Genomic DNA, 7,800 nt, shown 5'->3' with positions numbered 1-7,800 from the left:
GAATCATCATCATGTTGCGAGGCATCATGTCATGTTTGCAGATGAAATATGGACATCACTTAGGCCAGTGGTGGTGGTAATTATTGTTTTAAGAGGAAATACAACTACACAAGCATCCTCTGTATAACACTAATCAGAGAGAAAAAATGGAAGCGATTCGACACTTCAAAAAATGAAGATATCAGCCAAAGAAAGGCAAGGGCGAAGAAGGGCGTGAAATAGCATTGGGGTACTTAGACCGGATATATGATGACAAAAGATACATACACCTCATCATACACCTCTGATACCAAATCAAGGGATGTTAACGGCCCTGTGGTATACAGATGAAATTATTTGATAATTTGTACAACGTTTTAGGGATGACTGTGGTGCTGAATTCATTTTCATCAATAGCAATTCTCGCTCTCATCAGTGAGGAACTTCAAGAGAGATGCAGGTCAAACATACAAATTGGCCAGCTAATTCACTGGACATGAACTATATTTAACATGCCTGGGGCAGGTTGAAAATGGCTGTTTTTGATCGTCCACAACCTCCACAGACACTCCCAGACCTCATGTAGAGTTGCCTAGATGGAATGGAAACTTCTTCCCCAAGATGACGTCAATGGGCTGATCGCAAGCATGGCACAGTGAGACAGAGACTTGAAAAATGCCGGAAGAGGCCATACATGATACTAAGGCAGAGAGAGGAAAGAAAGAAAAATATATATATATATCTCTCTCTCTCTCATATCCACTGTGGAAAAGAGAAAAGGAGAAGCCAAGTGAACATAAACAGAGAACGGTTAGAGAATGCAGAACAGTTCACATATCTAGGTAGCATTATTAATGGAAGTAATGATTTTCTGCTAGTTGTTTTACGTCGTACCAACACAGATAAGTCTTACGGCGATGATGGGACAGGAAAGGGCTAGGAGTGGGAAGGAAGCGACCGTGGCCTTAATTTAGGTACAGCCCCAGCATTTGCTTGGTGTGAAAATGGGAAACCACGGAAAACCATTTTCAGGGCTGCCAACAGTGGGATTCGAACCTACTATCTCCCGAATACTGGATACTGGCCGCACTTAAGCGACTGCAGCTATCGAGCTCGGTGGAAGTAATGAAATCAACCCTGAAATTAATAACAGACTAAGTACAGTACAAGTACAACATTTTATCATCAAGTCAGAGAGCTTTTATGGAATGACAAAGTACCCAAGAGAACTAAATTAATATTATAGAAACAGTATTTCATACCAATTGTAAAATACAGACTAATAAGAGACAAGCTAGTAAGATCCAAGCAGCAGAAATGAAATTTGTAAAAACATCGGTTAAAAAGACAAGAAGAGATAGGATTCAAAATATTAAAATCAGAGAAGAGCTAAATAGAACTGTAAGTATAGAACACACAGAAAGCAAGACTGAGATAGTTCGGACATGTAAAGAGAATAGAAAAGGAACGGGTAGCAACAAGGGAACTGGAAAGAGAAGTTAATGTGTTCACTGCATATTAGCAGAGCGTGACATACTCGCTAACCTGAGCAAAATATTTGTGTGGGACTCTAGAAGTTGTAATTATCGAAGTTTTGTACGTTGATAGGACGAGTTCTATCGAACTCGTGGACTTATCCCACTCACGCGCCTGGTGCGTGACCCGCACGGTGGTTGAAATCGAGAAGTAATACCGGTCACCAGACGGATCACGTGCCACGCGTGTTGGTAGATTACTGTGCATTATTTACCGCGGATAGGAAACAAATGCATAATGTATGTTACGGACATAAATATATTCATATTTACACTTGTCTATTACAGAATTTGACAAACAAAAATGAAGTACTTTGGCTAATTAGGTAGGTCTCATGATGTTGAAGGAACCATATTGTCGGCCAACTGAAAAAATATAAATAAAATGATAACATAAGCATCACGACACAGTCAAAAATGATTACTGTATGTTCTTTCAAGTTACTTATAAATGTGATGCAGGAATAAATGACAATTACAAGTTCAGTTCTTTTACTGAACATATTGTAGTAGTGGAATTTATTTATTTCAAAAGCGGAATCACTCACAATTCTCTTGAATAATTAATAAACAGAAAATGCAGTGTCTCACCTCGCACTGAAGTGGTCTTGCTGCTTGAAGATCCCATAAATGAATGATGACGTATGCTGACAACTCTGGAGAGGAAATACGCGGGAAATGGAATACGTATGTGCAAATATGGCTATGGATGAATCTGCTGGTAGACTGGACTTACACGATGTGCGGGATGACAATTAGAGCCTTTCTTACCATGCAGGAAACCTGTGATTCACATTTCCTAGCAACCGTCTCATGACGCGCTAGGTGTATGATCTGCACGTGCTTAAAAGGTAGCGTCACGCGCCCAGCGTATGATCCGCACTGAACGTGTTAAGGGAAAGAGACCAGTTGGAAGACCAAGAAGAAGGTGGATGAATCAGATTTGGAAGGACATTAGAGAAGCTGGATTGGATGTGGCAGAAGTAATGGAGCAGGAAAAGTGGTGAGACAGAAAGGAGTGGATGAGGTTTGTTAACCACACCCGGGAGACTGGAGTGGGACATTGATGATGATGAAAAAGACAACACAAATCATAACCTTTTTATTATGACATTTACTTACTTTTTACAAACTATTGTTTATTCTCCACCTAATCAATACATAGTTTTACTTTTTTTTTTTTTTTTGCTAGGGGCTTTACGTCGCACCGACACAGATAGGTCTTATAGCGACGATGGGATAGGAAAGGCCTAGGAATGGGAAGGAAGCGGCCGTGGCCTTAATTAAGGTACAGCCCCAGCATTTGCCTGGTGTGAAAATGGGAAACCACGGAAAACCATTTTCAGGGCTGCCGATAGTGGGATTCGAACCTACTATCTCCCGGACATAGTTTTACTAGTTTTGACTGTACATAGTGGTCAACCTCAGCTATTCATTATAAAAATTGGAATTGGGAGGACATAGTGTCATCGTAAACGAAAGGGGGTTAAACCTCGTGAGTTAAAACTACAAATACAAACACATAAAATACACCAAGGTACACATTTAAATGTCCAAACATTAGACACTTGATAATACGAGGAGGGATCAAATATAAACAGTATTTTATTTTTTATTTAAATTCATTTATTGAAAAACTCAAGGCAATTACAATTTATTTTTCCACATAGTTTCCTGCTTTGGAAATGCATTTGTCCCAGCATATGGGCAGCATTCTGATGCCCTCATCACAAAAAGAACAGGGTCATGTCACCCACCAGTTGCACATGAAGTCTTCCCAATCTTCAAATCGTTGCCCTCCTAGAGGTTCTGTAAGCGGTCCGAACAAATAGAAATTGCAGGGCGATAAGTCCGAGTGTAAGGAGGATGATCAAGTGTAATCCAATGCATTTCCTGTAGCTTGGAGACAGTTAGAGCTGCAGTATGAGGACACGCATTGTCGTGGAAGAGGAAGACGTGCCGAATCGGTTGGTCTCATCTTTTGTGGTGATATGCTATCCTTGCCTTATTCAACAGCTCGCAGTAGTAAGCAGCGTTGATTGTGCGTCGCTCATGCAAAAAATCAATATGCAAAATGCCTCGCCGGTTGAAAAAAATGGTTGTCTGTAATGCTGGTCCGAGGACGGCGATCGCGTTGCTGATTTTCCACACGTTCTCGTCCTTCCTTGAACTTTTTATGCCAGGCAAACACATGCGTCCTTGACAATGTTTGATCACCGAACTGTGCAGTAAATCTGTGGCAAATTTTCATTGCTGTAACTCCTTCACGAGCAAGAAATTTTATAATTATGCGTTGCGCAGTGGAGGGGTGCACCTGTTGCTCTGACATCGTGAGCGTTACTGACAAAATGGTGGGAAATATCTAACAGCATGCACTCCCCACTCCTAACAGTCCTGCCCGAGCATAGCAGAAGCGCGGGGCCAGTCCTAACAACTGTTGATTTTCAGGAACAAAAATCCTGTTTATATTTCATCAACCTTTGTAGTCAAGTGGATCTGGGATTCCAGAATAAAAACTAGATCACAAGATTTGAAAATGATTTTGGTGTAGCTGCATTCAAAACTGCACTTATGTCGTTATGCACCAAGACTTGCAGCAGATACCATTCTATCAGTATACAAAACGATCTGTATCGCTAACAAAATTTTGTGGTTATGGGAACTAAGCACAGTGAAATGTGCAAGAATATATTTAACTGATGTAATTGCATTTTGGCTATTGGCTCTGTAAGTATATGTTTATTTCTGATGATTCAGACTTGTAATTAATTTATTATCCTAATTGTCTGTCTGCTTGAGGCTAGTTGGATCTTCAATAGCACTAATGAAGTCTATGCAGTTCGAGGGAAACTGCAAAATTTGATTACGGCTCTACAGTGAGGCGTACAAGACATTGTGATGAGTGAGTTACCCGTTGCTTTCTTCACTAGGCCGGAAAGTATTACTGCATTATAACTGGCCTTAGGACCAGCACTTTTCGTAACATTGAGACACACTCGAGTGAGAAAAGCATAAGAAGGTGGGCGAGTGAGAGCATTCTGTATGAAATGAGATAGCCAGGGTGCGAAGTCAGAAAATGGATGGGAGGGGGGCAGGGAGAAGAATCATCATCATTTTACAGTTCCAGTTTCCCGGGTACTGTTGGCGAGCCTTTACCGTTCTGTCTTATTGAGATACGTTCTGTTGTTAATGATGTCCTCCAGCGTCCTTCCCTGATCTGCAATGTCCATCTTTAGGATGTCCATCCAGCGGGTTCTTGATCTTCCCACCATCTGTTTCCCTGCCACGTCTCTCCAAGTTATCATATGCTGTCCTTGTTGGATCCATCCTCATTCCATGCCCAAACCACCTCAGTCTGGACGTGCTGATCCAATCTAACAATGATGTAACAATCCCAGCTTCCTTCCTAACCACATCATTCCTCAACTTGTCCAGTTTGGTTTGTTGAATTGTGGACCTAAGCAACTTCATCTCGGATGCCTGCAACCTTGATGAGTCTTTCTTAGTGAGGGTGCAGGTTTCAATACCATAGATTAAGAGTGGTATGAAGTACTGATTGAACATCACCAGCTCTGATTTTGTTGGTACTTTCAAATCCCAGAGGAGTGTTCGTACTTCCTGGTAAAAGTGAGAGCTCTTCTGCACTGTACTTACCAACTCCTCCGTGGCTAGTGAATCTCGAGATATTACACTGCCAAGGTATGTAAAGCTTTCCACACTTTCTAGTGGATGGTTTCCTAGCATGATGTTTGCTGTTTGTCCCTCTCTGTTTATTGCCATCACTACTGATTTGAGTTCGCTTATCTTGAGATTGAACTCCTGGAACTCAACCTTCCATTCATTGAGTCTCAACTGTACTTGTTCCTCAGTTTCTTCCTAGATCATAACATCATCAGGAAAGGCCATTGCATTTAGTTCACCAGAGGTTTTATTGATGTTCTTCATTATGTCACCTGTCACCCAATCGCACACAGCTGGTACAGTTCTCGCACAGCATCTGAACTTTCCTCACCAGTCCCTCTGGCACATTCCTTTTTCTCAGGCATTCCAATATCTTCTCTCTTGCAATGCTGTCATATGCCTTCTCAATGTCAAGGAAAACCATAAACAGATCTTTGCCTTTCTCCCAATATTTCACATACGGACACTGAAGATTAGGTCTGTTGTGGACCTGTTAGGCCTGAAGTCATACTGTTCCTCTTCAAACTGTGGTACTAAATTGACTCGCAATCTGCTCTCTAAGATTTTCTCAAGAATCTTAAGCCCAGTCCAGTCGGCTGAGAAGTTTATGAGAGACTACCCCTTTCTTAAAAAGGGCCAGATGAGGTGCGATTTGTCCTGATTTATTAGTGGGACCTTCCTCTATCACGGCTATGTGCCGACTGAACACATTTGTCAGCTTGTACACTCCTTAAGTGAACATTGTCCTATTGGCTACCTATCGGAAACACACCCTCTCCAAGAATGAGTGTTATTCCCCAGTAGTTGAAGCATTTTAGGCAAATTCCTTTCTTAAACAGGGGATAATGACACCATTGCTCCAATCAGTAGGTATCTTGCAATCTTTCCAAACTGCATTGAGCACCCTGTGTAGCCACTGTAAACCCTGCACTCCTGCTGCTTTAATCATGCCCGTGCTGACTTTGTCGATTCCTGGGGATTTACCTTGCGGCATCTTCTTAAGGGCTGCTTCTGTTTCTGGCCATGTAATGTCTAGGTACCTCTGTGCAGGTTAACTACTAATGTGTATTTCAGGTAGTACCCAGCAGGGGAGGGGGTAGATAATTCTCCTGGAAGTAAATTACCCCTCCCTCAGAAAAATGTAAATTTAAAATCTTTTTGTATGAATTCTGTTGTTATAAACAAGAATTTAGAAAGTTATTCCAGTCGGCTGAGAAGTTTATGAGAGACTACTCCTTTCTTAAAAAGGGCCAGACGAGGTGCAATTTTTCCTGATTTATTGCTTTATTAGTGGAACCTTCCTCTATCAGGGCTATGTGCCGACTGAACACATTTGTCAGTTTGCACACTCCTTAAGTGAACATTGTCCTATTGGCTACCGAAAAGAAACAAACCCTCTCCAAGAAGTACAGGAGTGGTGTAAGCTCGAGCTATTTAGAGCGATGACAACAGAGGAGGGCTTTGAGTAAATTATATTTTTTCATGGGTTTCATGGGTTACTGTAGTCATGTCCTAGTTTGTGAACCATAGGCAATGGCTGAGTAGCCTAGTAAGTGGTCCTGAGAGTTGGGAAACCAGTTGTTATGGAATGGGAGTGGGCATCTCGGACATATTCTGAGTCGTGGCCCTCCTTGTGCTCAGGCAGCCAGGGCTATACAATCCACCGTGGTTCCTAACCTGTTAGAGGAGAGATCCTAAAAAAGTGCTAACAATAGGCATGCTTGGTGATGGACGTGAGTGAGTGAGGCTCCACAGTAATCAAGTGATTTGAAGGTATTATACAGCAGTGAAAGTGCTCAAAATTTGTGGAAGTGTTACATTTGTATTGACGAATCAATACACACACACGTTTTGTTGGTGTTGATCTTCTTTTTCTTCCAAATTTGCATTGTAAAGTAAATGAGTCACCGAAACAACGGAGTTGGAATCCCGGCTATTACCAGTGCTACCAATGTAGACCGCCTCGTGAAGTGCGCACTGGACGACTTCATTAACTCGACAGCTTCCTTGAAAAAATTATGCAGGCCATTTCGACCCGCATAACAGAAGAGGTCGTAAAAGAACTTGAAAAAAGTTTAAAATTTAATATCGAAGCGTTGTCAGAGTTAACTGAAAAACTTGTTAAGAAGGAGGCAGAAATTCACAAACTGAAGGAGGATATGGATGCCAAGTGTGATTCATTGGAGCAATATAGCAGGAGAAATAATGTAAGAATTTTCGGCATCCCTGAAAGTTCGAACGAAAACTGCGACGAACTAGTGCTCAACGTGTGCAAAGCAGTAGGTGCAGATGTGAGACTTAATGACATCAATAGGTGTCACAGAGTAGGACCTCGATCTCCAGGGAAAACAGACCTATCCTAGTGAAATTTGTGTCTTATCGCTCACAGCAGGACGTCTTCACGAGGAAAAGGAAACTGAAAGGATCATCTACAACAATCCGTGAAAATCTTATGGCTCTCAGAATGTCCATCTTGACTTACAAACACTTGGACTGATTCAAGAGACATCGTAATCAAGAAGGCTGATAGGATGAAATTAAGAGTTTGCCATAGGAAATTCCTTTAACTGGCATAAGCTTCTGTTGCAATGCTGCTTTATCACTT

This window comes from Anabrus simplex, chromosome 14 (genome assembly GCF_040414725.1).
Source record: "Anabrus simplex isolate iqAnaSimp1 chromosome 14, ASM4041472v1, whole genome shotgun sequence".
Lineage (NCBI taxonomy): Eukaryota > Metazoa > Arthropoda > Insecta > Orthoptera > Tettigoniidae > Anabrus > Anabrus simplex.
The sequence above is the reverse complement of the archived record's forward strand: the minus strand, read 5'-3'. Positions refer to the sequence as shown.